Raw genomic sequence first — 12,156 nt, 5'->3', positions numbered from 1 at the left:
GTTTCGGAGTTTTGGAGTTTTGGAGTTTCGGAGTTTTGGAGTTTCGGAGTTTTGGAGTTTTGGAGTTTTGGAGTTTCGGAGTTTTGGAGTTATGGAGTTTCGGAGTTTTGGAGTTTTGGAGTTTCCGAGTTTCGGAGTTTCGGAGTTTTGGAGTTTTGGAGTTTTGGATTTTGGAGTTTCGGAGTTTTGGAGTTTTGGAGTTTTGGAGTTTCGGAGTTTTGGAGTTTTGGAGTTTTATAGTTTCGGAGTTTTGGAGTTTCGGAGTTTCGGAGTTTTGGAGTTTCGGAGTTTTGGAGTTTTGGAGTTTCGGAGTTTCGGAGTTTTGGAGTTTCGGAGTATTGGAGTTTTGGAGTTTTGGAGTTTCGGAGTTTTGGAGTTTTGGAGTTTCGGATTTTCGGAGTTTTGGAGTTTTGGAGTTTTGGAGTTTCGGAGTTTCGGAGTTCTAGAGTTTTGGAGTTTTGGAGTTTCGGAGTTTCGGAGTTTTGGAGTTTTGGAGTTTTGGAGTTTTGGAGTTTCGGAGTTTCGGAGTTTCGGAGTTTTGGAGTTTTGGAGTTTCGGAGTTTTGGAGTTTTGGAGTTTTGCAGTTTTGGAGTTTTGGAGTTTTGGAGTTTTGGAGTTTCGGAGTTTTGGAGTTTCGGAGTTTTGGAGTTTTGGAGTTTTGGAGTTTTGGAGTTTTGGAGTTTTGGAGTTTTGGAGTTTCGGAGTTTTGGAGTTTCGGAGTTTTGGAGTTTTGGAGTTTTGGAGTTTCGGAGTTTCGGAGTTTTGGAGTTTTGGAGTTTTGGAGTTTGGGAGTTTCGGAGTTTTGGAGTTTTGGAGTTTTGGAGTTTCGGAGTTTCGGAGTTTCGGAGTTTCGGAGTTTTGGAGTTTCGGAGTTTCGGAGTTTTGGAGTTTTGGAGTTTTGGAGTTTCGGAGTTTTGGAGTTTTGGAGTTTCGGAGTTTTGGAGTTTTGGAGTTTCGGAGTTTTGGAGTTTTGGAGTTTTGCAGTTTTGGAGTTTTGGAGTTTTGGAGTTTTAGAGTTTTGGAGTTTTGGAGTTTTGGAGTTTCGGAGTTTCCGAGTTTCCGAGTTTCGGAGTTTTGGAGTTTTGGAGTTTTGGAGTTTTGGAGTTTCGGAGTTTTGGAGTTTTGGAGTTTTGCAGTTTTGGAGTTTTGGAGTTTTGGAGTTTTGGAGTTTCGGAGTTTCCGAGTTTCCGAGTTTCGGAGTTTTGGAGTTTTGGAGTTTTGGAGTTTAGGAGTTTTGGAGTTTCGGAGTTTTGGAGTTTTGGAGTTTTGGAGTTTCGGAGTTTTGGAGTTTTGGAGTTTTGGAGTTTCGGAGTTTCGGAGTTTCCGAGTTTCCGAGTTTCGGAGTTTCGGAGTTCCGGAGTTTTGGAGTTTTGGAGTTTTGGAGTTTTGGAGTTTTGGAGTTTCGGAGTTTCGGAGTTTTGGAGTTTCGGAGTTTTGGAGTTTTGGAGTTTCGGAGTTTCGGAGTTTTGGAGTTTTGGAGTTTTGGAGTTTCGGAGTTCCGGAGTTTTGGAGTTTTGGAGTTTGGGAGTTTTGGAGTTTCGGAGTTTCGGAGTTTTGGAGTTTCGGAGTTTTGGAGTTTCGGAGTTTCGGAGTTTTGGAGTTTCGGAGTTTCGGAGTTTCGGAGTTTTGGAGTTTTGGAGTGTTGGAGTTTTGGAGTTTTGGAGTTTCGGAGTTTTGGAGTTTTGGAGTTTTGGAGTTTCGGAGTTTTGGAGTTTTGGAGTTTTGGAGTTTTGGAGTTTCGGAGTTTTGGAGTTTTGGAGTTTTGGAGTTTCGGAGTTTCGGAGTTTTGGAGTTTCGGAGTTTCGGAGTTTCGGAGTTTCGGAGTTTTGCAGTTTTGGAGTTTCGGAGTTTCGGAGTTTTGGAGTTTTGGAGTTTTGGAGTTTCGGAGTTTCGGAGTTTTGGAGTTTGGGAGTTTCGGAGTTTTGGAGTATTGGAGTTTCGGAGTTTCGGAGTTTTGGAGTTTTGGAGTTTCGGAGTTTCGGAGTTTTGGAGTTTCGGAGTTTTGGAGTTTTGGAGTTTCGGAGTTTCGGAGTTTTGGAGTTTTGGAGTTTCGGAGTTTTGGAGTTTTGGAGTTTCCGAGTTTCGGAGTTTTGGAGTTTGGAGTTTTGGAGTTTTGGAGTTTTGGAGTTTCGGAGTTCCGGAGTTTTGGAGTTTTGGAGTTTTGGAGTTTTGGAGTTTCGGAGTTTCGGAGTTTTGGAGTTTTGGAGTTTCGGAGTTTCGGAGTTTTGGAGTTTCGGAGTTTCGGAGTTTCGGAGTTTTGGAGTTTTGGAGTTTCGGAGTTTCGGAGTTTTGGAGTTTCGGAGTTTCGGAGTTTCGGAGTTTCGGAGTTTTGGAGTTTTGGAGTTTTGCAGTTTTGGAGTTTTGGAGTTTTGGAGTTTTGGAGTTTCGGAGTTTTGGAGTTTTGGAGTTTTGGAGTTTCGGAGTTTTGGAGTTTCGGAGTTTTGGAGTTTCGGAGTTTTGGAGTTTTGGAGTTTTGGAGTTTTGCAGTTTTGGAGTTTTGGAGTTTTGGAGTTTCGGAGTTCTAGAGTTTTGGAGTTTTGGAGTTTCGGAGTTTCGGAGTTTTGGAGTTTTGGAGTTTTGGAGTTTCGGAGTTTCGGAGTTTCGGAGTTTCGGAGTTTTGGAGTTTTGGAGTTTCGGAGTTTTGGAGTTTTGGAGTTTTGGAGTTTTGGAGTTTCGGAGTTTCGGAGTTTCGGAGTTTTGGAGTTTCGGAGTTTCGGAGTTTCGGAGTTTTGGAGTTTTGGAGTTTCGGAGTTTTGGAGTTTTGGAGTTTTGCAGTTTTGGAGTTTTGGAGTTTTGGAGTTTTGGAGTTTCGGAGTTTTGGAGTTTTGGAGTTTTGGAGTTTTGGAGTTTCGGAGTTTTGGAGTTATGGAGTTTCGGAGTTTTGGAGTTTTGGAGTTTCCGAGTTTCGGAGTTTCGGAGTTTTGGAGTTTTGGAGTTTTGGATTTTGGAGTTTCGGAGTTTTGGAGTTTTGGAGTTTTGGAGTTTCGGAGTTTTGGAGTTTTGGAGTTTTGGAGTTTCGGAGTTTTGGAGTTTCGGAGTTTCGGAGTTTTGGAGTTTCGGAGTTTTGGAGTTTTGGAGTTTCGGAGTTTCGGAGTTTTGGAGTTTCGGAGTATTGGAGTTTTGGAGTTTTGGAGTTTCGGAGTTTTGGAGTTTTGGAGTTTTGGAGTTTCGGAGTTTTGGAGTTTCGGAGTTTCGGATTTTCGGAGTTTCGGATTTTCGGAGTTTTGGAGTTTTGGAGTTTTGGAGTTTCGGAGTTTCGGAGTTTTGGAGTTTTGGAGTTTCGGAGTTTCGGAGTTTTGGAGTTTTGGAGTTTCGGAGTTTTGGAGTTTTGGAGTTTCCGAGTTTCGGAGTTTTGGAGTTTGGAGTTTTGGAGTTTTGGAGTTTTGGAGTTTCGGAGTTCCGGAGTTTTGGAGTTTTGGAGTTTTGGAGTTTTGGAGTTTCGGAGTTTCGGAGTTTTGGAGTTTTGGAGTTTCGGAGTTTCGGAGTTTTGGAGTTTCGGAGTTTCGGAGTTTCGGAGTTTTGGAGTTTTGGAGTTTCGGAGTTTCGGAGTTTTGGAGTTTCGGAGTTTCGGAGTTTCGGAGTTTTGGAGTTTTGGAGTTTTGCAGTTTTGGAGTTTTGGAGTTTTGGAGTTTTGGAGTTTCGGAGTTTTGGAGTTTTGGAGTTTTGGAGTTTCGGAGTTTTGGAGTTTCAGAGTTTTGGAGTTTCGGAGTTTTGGAGTTTTGGAGTTTTGCAGTTTTGGAGTTTTGGAGTTTTGGAGTTTCGGAGTTCTAGAGTTTTGGAGTTTCGGAGTTTCGGAGTTTTGGAGTTTTGGAGTTTTGGAGTTTTGGAGTTTTGGAGTTTCGGAGTTTCGGAGTTTCGGAGTTTCGGAGTTTTGGAGTTTTGGAGTTTCGGAGTTTTGGAGTTTTGGAGTTTTGGAGTTTTGGAGTTTCGGAGTTTCGGAGTTTCGGAGTTTTGGAGTTTCGGAGTTTCGGAGTTTTGGAGTTTTGGAGTTTCGGAGTTTTGGAGTTTCGGATTTTCGGAGTTTCGGATTTTCGGAGTTTTGGAGTTTTGGAGTTTTGGAGTTTCGGAGTTTTGGAGTTTTGGAGTTTCGGAGTTTTGGAGTTTTGGAGTTTCCGAGTTTCGGAGTTTTGGAGTTTGGAGTTTTGGAGTTTTGGAGTTTTGGAGTTTTGGAGTTTCGGAGTTCCGGAGTTTTGGAGTTTTGGAGTTTTGGAGTTTTGGAGTTTCGGAGTTTCGGAGTTTTGGAGTTTTGGAGTTTCGGAGTTTCGGAGTTTTGGAGTTTCGGAGTTTCGGAGTTTCGGAGTTTCGGAGTTTTGGAGTTTTGGAGTTTCGGAGTTTCGGAGTTTTGGAGTTTCGGAGTTTCGGAGTTTCGGAGTTTCGGAGTTTTGGAGTTTTGGAGTTTTGCAGTTTTGGAGTTTTGGAGTTTTGGAGTTTTGGAGTTTCGGAGTTTTGGAGTTTTGGAGTTTTGGAGTTTCGGAGTTTTGGAGTTTCGGAGTTTTGGAGTTTCGGAGTTTTGGAGTTTTGGAGTTTTGGAGTTTTGCAGTTTTGGAGTTTTGGAGTTTTGGAGTTTCGGAGTTCTAGAGTTTTGGAGTTTTGGAGTTTCGGAGTTTCGGAGTTTTGGAGTTTTGGAGTTTTGGAGTTTCGGAGTTTCGGAGTTTCGGAGTTTCGGAGTTTTGGAGTTTTGGAGTTTCGGAGTTTTGGAGTTTTGGAGTTTTGGAGTTTTGGAGTTTCGGAGTTTCGGAGTTTCGGAGTTTTGGAGTTTCGGAGTTTCGGAGTTTCGGAGTTTTGGAGTTTTGGAGTTTCGGAGTTTTGGAGTTTTGGAGTTTTGCAGTTTTGGAGTTTTGGAGTTTTGGAGTTTTGGAGTTTCGGAGTTTTGGAGTTTTGGAGTTTTGGAGTTTTGGAGTTTCGGAGTTTTGGAGTTTCGGAGTTTTGGAGTTTTGGAGTTTTGGAGTTTCGGAGTTTCGGAGTTTTGGAGTTTTGGAGTTTTGGAGTTTGGGAGTTTCGGAGTTTTGGAGTTTTGGAGTTTTGGAGTTTCGGAGTTTCGGAGTTTCGGAGTTTCGGAGTTTTGGAGTTTCGGAGTTTCGGAGTTTTGGAGTTTTGGAGTTTTGGAGTTTCGGAGTTTTGGAGTTTTGGAGTTTCGGAGTTTTGGAGTTTCGGAGTTTTGGAGTTTTGGAGTTTTGGAGTTTCGGAGTTTTGGAGTTATGGAGTTTCGGAGTTTTGGAGTTTTGGAGTTTCCGAGTTTCGGAGTTTCGGAGTTTTGGAGTTTTGGAGTTTTGGATTTTGGAGTTTCGGAGTTTTGGAGTTTTGGAGTTTTGGAGTTTCGGAGTTTTGGAGTTTTGGAGTTTTGGAGTTTCGGAGTTTTGGAGTTTCGGAGTTTCGGAGTTTTGGAGTTTCGGAGTTTTGGAGTTTTGGAGTTTCGGAGTTTCGGAGTTTTGGAGTTTCGGAGTATTGGAGTTTTGGAGTTTTGGAGTTTCGGAGTTTTGGAGTTTTGGAGTTTTGGAGTTTCGGAGTTTTGGAGTTTCGGAGTTTCGGATTTTCGGAGTTTCGGATTTTCGGAGTTTTGGAGTTTTGGAGTTTTGCAGTTTCGGAGTTTCGGAGTTTCGGAGTTTTGGAGTTTTGGAGTTTCGGAGTTTCGGAGTTTTGGAGTTTTGGAGTTTCGGAGTTTTGGAGTTTTGGAGTTTCCGAGTTTCGGAGTTTTGGAGTTTGGAGTTTAGGAGTTTTGGAGTTTTGGAGTTTCGGAGTTCCGGAGTTTTGGAGTTTTGGAGTTTTGGAGTTTTGGAGTTTCGGAGTTTCGGAGTTTTGGAGTTTTGGGGTTTCGGAGTTTCGGAGTTTTGGAGTTTCGGAGTTTCGGAGTTTCGGAGTTTTGGAGTTTTGGAGTTTCGGAGTTTCGGAGTTTTGGAGTTTCGGAGTTTCGGAGTTTCGGAGTTTCGGAGTTTTGGAGTTTTGGAGTTTTGCAGTTTTGGAGTTTTGGAGTTTTGGAGTTTTGGAGGTTCGGAGTTTTGGAGTTTTGGAGTTTTGGAGTTTCGGAGTTTTGGAGTTTCGGAGTTTTGGAGTTTCGGAGTTTTGGAGTTTTGGAGTTTTGGAGTTTTGCAGTTTTGGAGTTTTGGAGTTTTGGAGTTTCGGAGTTCTAGAGTTTTGGAGTTTTGGAGTTTCGGAGTTTCGGAGTTTTGGAGTTTTGGAGTTTTGGAGTTTCGGAGTTTCGGAGTTTCGGAGTTTCGTAGTTTTGGAGTTTTGGAGTTTCGGAGTTTTGGAGTTTTGGAGTTTTGGAGTTTTGGAGTTTCGGAGTTTCGGAGTTTCGGAGTTTTGGAGTTTCGGAGTTTCGGAGTTTCGGAGTTTTGGAGTTTTGGAGTTTCGGAGTTTTGGAGTTTTGGAGTTTTGCAGTTTTGGAGTTTTGGAGTTTTGGAGTTTTGGAGTTTCGGAGTTTTGGAGTTTTGGAGTTTTGGAGTTTCGGAGTTTTGGAGTTTTGGAGTTTTGGAGTTTCGGAGTTTCGGAGTTTTGGAGTTTTGGAGTTTTGGAGTTTGGGAGTTTCGGAGTTTTGGAGTTTTGGAGTTTTGGAGTTTCGGAGTTTCGGAGTTTCGGAGTTTCGGAGTTTTGGAGTTTCGGAGTTTCGGAGTTTTGGAGTTTGGGAGTTTTGGAGTTTCGGAGTTTTGGAGTTTTGGAGTTTCGGAGTTTTGGAGTTTCGGAGTTTTGGAGTTTTGGAGTTTTGGAGTTTCGGAGTTTTGGAGTTATGGAGTTTCGGAGTTTTGGAGTTTTGGAGTTTCCGAGTTTCGGAGTTTCGGAGTTTTGGAGTTTTGGAGTTTTGGATTTTGGAGTTTCGGAGTTTTGGAGTTTTGGAGTTTTGGAGTTTCGGAGTTTTGGAGTTTTGGAGTTTTATAGTTTCGGAGTTTTGGAGTTTCGGAGTTTCGGAGTTTTGGAGTTTCGGAGTTTTGGAGTTTTGGAGTTTCGGAGTTTCGGAGTTTTGGAGTTTCGGAGTATTGGAGTTTTGGAGTTTCGGAGTTTTGGAGTTTTGGAGTTTCGGATTTTCGGAGTTTTGGAGTTTTGGAGTTTTGGAGTTTCGGAGTTTCGGAGTTCTAGAGTTTTGGAGTTTTGGAGTTTCGGAGTTTCGGAGTTTTGGAGTTTTGGAGTTTTGGAGTTTTGGAGTTTCGGAGTTTCGGAGTTTCGGAGTTTTGGAGTTTTGGAGTTTCGGAGTTTTGGAGTTTTGGAGTTTTGCAGTTTTGGAGTTTTGGAGTTTTGGAGTTTTGGAGTTTCGGAGTTTTGGAGTTTCGGAGTTTTGGAGTTTTGGAGTTTTGGAGTTTTGGAGTTTTGGAGTTTTGGAGTTTCGGAGTTTTGGAGTTTCGGAGTTTTGGAGTTTTGGAGTTTTGGAGTTTCGGAGTTTCGGAGTTTTGGAGTTTTGGAGTTTTGGAGTTTGGGAGTTTCGGAGTTTTGGAGTTTTGGAGTTTTGGAGTTTCGGAGTTTCGGAGTTTCGGAGTTTCGGAGTTTTGGAGTTTCGGAGTTTCGGAGTTTTGGAGTTTTGGAGTTTTGGAGTTTCGGAGTTTTGGAGTTTTGGAGTTTCGGAGTTTTGGAGTTTTGGAGTTTCGGAGTTTTGGAGTTTTGGAGTTTTGCAGTTTTGGAGTTTTGGAGTTTTGGAGTTTTAGAGTTTTGGAGTTTTGGAGTTTTGGAGTTTCGGAGTTTCCGAGTTTCCGAGTTTCGGAGTTTTGGAGTTTTGGAGTTTTGGAGTTTTGGAGTTTTGGAGTTTCGGAGTTTTGGAGTTTTGGAGTTTTGGAGTTTCGGAGTTTTGGAGTTTTGGAGTTTTGGAGTTTCGGAGTTTCGGAGTTTCCGAGTTTCCGAGTTTCGGAGTTTCGGAGTTCCGGAGTTTTGGAGCTTTGGAGTTTTGGAGTTTTGGAGTTTCGGAGTTTCGGAGTTTTGGAGTTTCGGAGTTTTGGAGTTTTGGAGTTTCGGAGTTTCGGAGTTTTGGAGTTTTGGAGTTTTGGAGTTTCGGAGTTCCGGAGTTTTGGAGTTTTGGAGTTTGGGAGTTTTGGAGTTTCGGAGTTTCGGAGTTTTGGAGTTTCGGAGTTTTGGAGTTTCGGAGTTTCGGAGTTTTGGAGTTTCGGAGTTTCGGAGATTTGGAGTTTTGGAGTGTTGGAGTTTTGGAGTTTTGGAGTTTCGGAGTTTTGGAGTTTTGGAGTTTTGGAGTTTTGGAGTTTCGGAGTTTTGGAGTTTTGGAGTTTTGGAGTTTCGGAGTTTTGGAGTTTTGGAGTTTTGGAGTTTCGGAGTTTCGGAGTTTTGGAGTTTTGGAGTTTTGGAGTTTCGGAGTTTCGGAGTTTCGGAGTTTCGGAGTTTTGCAGTTTTGGAGTTTCGGAGTTTCGGAGTTTTGGAGTTTTGGAGTTTTGGAGTTTCGGAGTTTCGGAGTTTTGGAGTTTGGGAGTTTCGGAGTTTTGGAGTATTGGAGTTTCGGAGTTTCGGAGTTTTGGAGTTTTGGAGTTTCGGAGTTTCGGAGTTTTGGAGTTTCGGAGTTTTGGAGTTTTGGAGTTTCGGAGTTTCGGAGTTTTGGAGTTTTGGAGTTTCGGAGTTTTGGAGTTTTGGAGTTTCCGAGTTTCGGAGTTTTGGAGTTTGGAGTTTTGGAGTTTTGGAGTTTCGGAGTTCCGGAGTTTTGGAGTTTTGGAGTTTTGGAGTTTTGGAGTTTCGGAGTTTCGGAGTTTTGGAGTTTTGGAGTTTCGGAGTTTCGGAGTTTTGGAGTTTCGGAGTTTCGGAGTTTCGGAGTTTTGGAGTTTTGGAGTTTCGGAGTTTCGGAGTTTTGGAGTTTCGGAGTTTCGGAGTTTCGGAGTTTCGGAGTTTTGGAGTTTTGGAGTTTTGCAGTTTTGGAGTTTTGGAGTTTTGGAGTTTTGGAGATTCGGAGTTTTGGAGTTTTGGAGTTTTGGAGTTTCGGAGTTTTGGAGTTTCGGAGTTTTGGAGTTTCGGAGTTTTGGAGTTTTGGAGTTTTGGAGTTTTGCAGTTTTGGAGTTTTGGAGTTTTGGAGTTTCGGAGTTCTAGAGTTTTGGAGTTTTGGAGTTTCGGAGTTTCGGAGTTTTGGAGTTTTGGAGTTTCGGAGTTTCGGAGTTTCGGAGTTTCGGAGTTTTGGAGTTTTGGAGTTTCGGAGTTTTGGAGTTTTGGAGTTTTGGAGTTTTGGAGTTTCGGAGTTTCGGAGTTTCGGAGTTTTGGAGTTTCGGAGTTTCGGAGTTTTGGAGTTTTGGAGTTTCGGAGTTTTGGAGTTTTGGAGTTTTGCAGTTTAGGAGTTTTGGAGTTTTGGAGTTTTGGAGTTTCGGAGTTTTGGAGTTTTGGAGTTTTGGAGTTTTGGAGTTTCGGAGTTTTGGAGTTTCGGAGTTTTGGAGTTTTGGAGTTTTGGAGTTTCGGAGTTTCGGAGTTTTGGAGTTTTGGAGTTTTGGAGTTTGGGAGTTTCGGAGTTTTGGAGTTTTGGAGTTTCGGAGTTCTAGAGTTTTGGAGTTTTGGAGTTTCGGAGTTTCGGAGTTTTGGAGTTTTGGAGTTTCGGAGTTTCGGAGTTTCGGAGTTTCGGAGTTTTGGAGTTATGGAGTTTCGGAGTTTTGGAGTTTTGGAGTTTCCGAGTTTCGGAGTTTCGGAGTTTTGGAGTTTTGGAGTTTTGGATTTTGGAGTTTCGGAGTTTTGGAGTTTTGGAGTTTTGGAGTTTCGGAGTTTTGGAGTTTTGGAGTTTTGGAGTTTCGGAGTTTTGGAGTTTCGGAGTTTCGGAGTTTTGGAGTTTCGGAGTTTTGGAGTTTTGGAGTTTCGGAGTTTCGGAGTTTTGGAGTTTCGGAGTATTGGAGTTTTGGAGTTTTGGAGTTTCGGAGTTTTGGAGTTTTGGAGTTTTGGAGTTTCGGAGTTTTGGAGTTTCGGAGTTTCGGATTTTCGGAGTTTCGGATTTTCGGAGTTTTGGAGTTTTGGAGTTTTGCAGTTTCGGAGTTTCGGAGTTTCGGAGTTTCGGAGTTTTGGAGTTTTGGAGTTTCGGAGTTTCGGAGTTTTGGAGTTTTGGAGTTTCGGAGTTTTGGAGTTTTGGAGTTTCCGAGTTTCGGAGTTTTGGAGTTTGGAGTTTAGGAGTTTTGGAGTTTTGGAGTTTCGGAGTTCCGGAGTTTTGGAGTTTTGGAGTTTTGGAGTTTTGGAGTTTCGGAGTTTCGGAGTTTTGGAGTTTTGGGGTTTCGGAGTTTCGGAGTTTTGGAGTTTCGGAGTTTCGGAGTTTCGGAGTTTTGGAGTTTTGGAGTTTCGGAGTTTCGGAGTTTTGGAGTTTCGGAGTTTCGGAGTTTCGGAGTTTCGGAGTTTTGGAGTTTTGGAGTTTTGCAGTTTTGGAGTTTTGGAGTTTTGGAGTTTTGGAGGTTCGGAGTTTTGGAGTTTTGGAGTTTTGGAGTTTCGGAGTTTTGGAGTTTCGGAGTTTTGGAGTTTCGGAGTTTTGGAGTTTTGGAGTTTTGGAGTTTTGCAGTTTTGGAGTTTTGGAGTTTTGGAGTTTCGGAGTTCTAGAGTTTTGGAGTTTTGGAGTTTCGGAGTTTCGGAGTTTTGGAGTTTTGGAGTTTTGGAGTTTCGGAGTTTCGGAGTTTCGGAGTTTCGGAGTTTTGGAGTTTTGGAGTTTCGGAGTTTTGGAGTTTTGGAGTTTTGGAGTTTTGGAGTTTCGGAGTTTCGGAGTTTCGGAGTTTTGGAGTTTCGGAGTTTCGGAGTTTCGGAGTTTTGGAGTTTTGGAGTTTCGGAGTTTTGGAGTTTTGGAGTTTTGCAGTTTTGGAGTTTTGGAGTTTTGGAGTTTTGGAGTTTCGGAGTTTTGGAGTTTTGGAGTTTTGGAGTTTCGGAGTTTTGGAGTTTTGGAGTTTTGGAGTTTCGGAGTTTCGGAGTTTTGGAGTTTTGGAGTTTTGGAGTTTGGGAGTTTCGGAGTTTTGGAGTTTTGGAGTTTTGGAGTTTCGGAGTTTCGGAGTTTCGGAGTTTCGGAGTTTTGGAGTTTCGGAGTTTCGGAGTTTTGGAGTTTGGGAGTTTTGGAGTTTCGGAGTTTTGGAGTTTTGGAGTTTCGGAGTTTTGGAGTTTCGGAGTTTTGGAGTTTTGGAGTTTTGGAGTTTTGGAGTTTTATAGTTTCGGAGTTTTGGAGTTTCGGAGTTTCGGAGTTTTGGAGTTTCGGAGTTTTGGAGTTTTGGAGTTTCGGAGTTTCGGAGTTTTGGAGTTTCGGAGTATTGGAGTTTTGGAGTTTTGGAGTTTCGGAGTTTTGGAGTTTTGGAGTTTCGGATTTTCGGAGTTTTGGAGTTTTGGAGTTTTGGAGTTTCGGAGTTTCGGAGTTCTAGAGTTTTGGAGTTTTGGAGTTTCGGAGTTTCGGAGTTTTGGAGTTTTGGAGTTTTGGAGTTTTGGAGTTTCGGAGTTTCGGAGTTTCGGAGTTTTGGAGTTTTGGAGTTTCGGAGTTTTGGAGTTTTGGAGTTTTGCAGTTTTGGAGTTTTGGAGTTTTGGAGTTTTGGAGTTTCGGAGTTTTGGAGTTTCGGAGTTTTGGAGTTTTGGAGTTTTGGAGTTTTGGAGTTTTGGAGTTTTGGAGTTTCGGAGTTTTGGAGTTTCGGAGTTTTGGAGTTTTGGAGTTTTGGAGTTTCGGAGTTTCGGAGTTTTGGAGTTTTGGAGTTTTGGAGTTTGGGAGTTTCGGAGTTTTGGAGTTTTGGAGTTTTGGAGTTTCGGAGTTTCGGAGTTTCGGAGTTTCGGAGTTTTGGAGTTTCGGAGTTTCGGAGTTTTGGAGTTTTGGAGTTTTGGAGTTTCGGAGTTTTGGAGTTTTGGAGTTTCGGAGTTTTGGAGTTTTGGAGTTTCGGAGTTTTGGAGTTTTGGAGTTTTGCAGTTTTGGAGTTTTGGAGTTTTGGAGTTTTAGAGTTTTGGAGTTTTGGAGTTTTGGAGTTTCGGAGTTTCCGAGTTTCCGAGTTTCGGAGTTTTGGAGTTTTGGAGTTTTGGAGTTTTGGAGTTTTGGAGTTTCGGAGTTTTGGAGTTTTGGAGTTTTGGAGTTTCGGAGTTTTGGAGTTTTGGAGTTTTGGAGTTTCGGAGTTTCGGAGTTTCCGAGTTTCCGAGTTTCGGAGTTTCGGAGTTCCGGAGTTTTGGAGCTTTGGAGTTTTGGAGTTTTGGAGTTTCGGAGTTTCGGAGTTTTGGAGTTTCGGAGTTTTGGAGTTTTGGAGTTTCGGAGTTTCGGAGTTTTGG

The sequence above is a fragment of the Amblyomma mixtum genome, unplaced genomic scaffold, assembly GCF_055824585.1.
Source record: "Amblyomma mixtum isolate Tamu unplaced genomic scaffold, ASM5582458v1 scaffold_12, whole genome shotgun sequence".
NCBI classification, from domain to species: Eukaryota; Metazoa; Arthropoda; class Arachnida; order Ixodida; family Ixodidae; genus Amblyomma; species Amblyomma mixtum.
The sequence above is the reverse complement of the archived record's forward strand: the minus strand, read 5'-3'. Positions refer to the sequence as shown.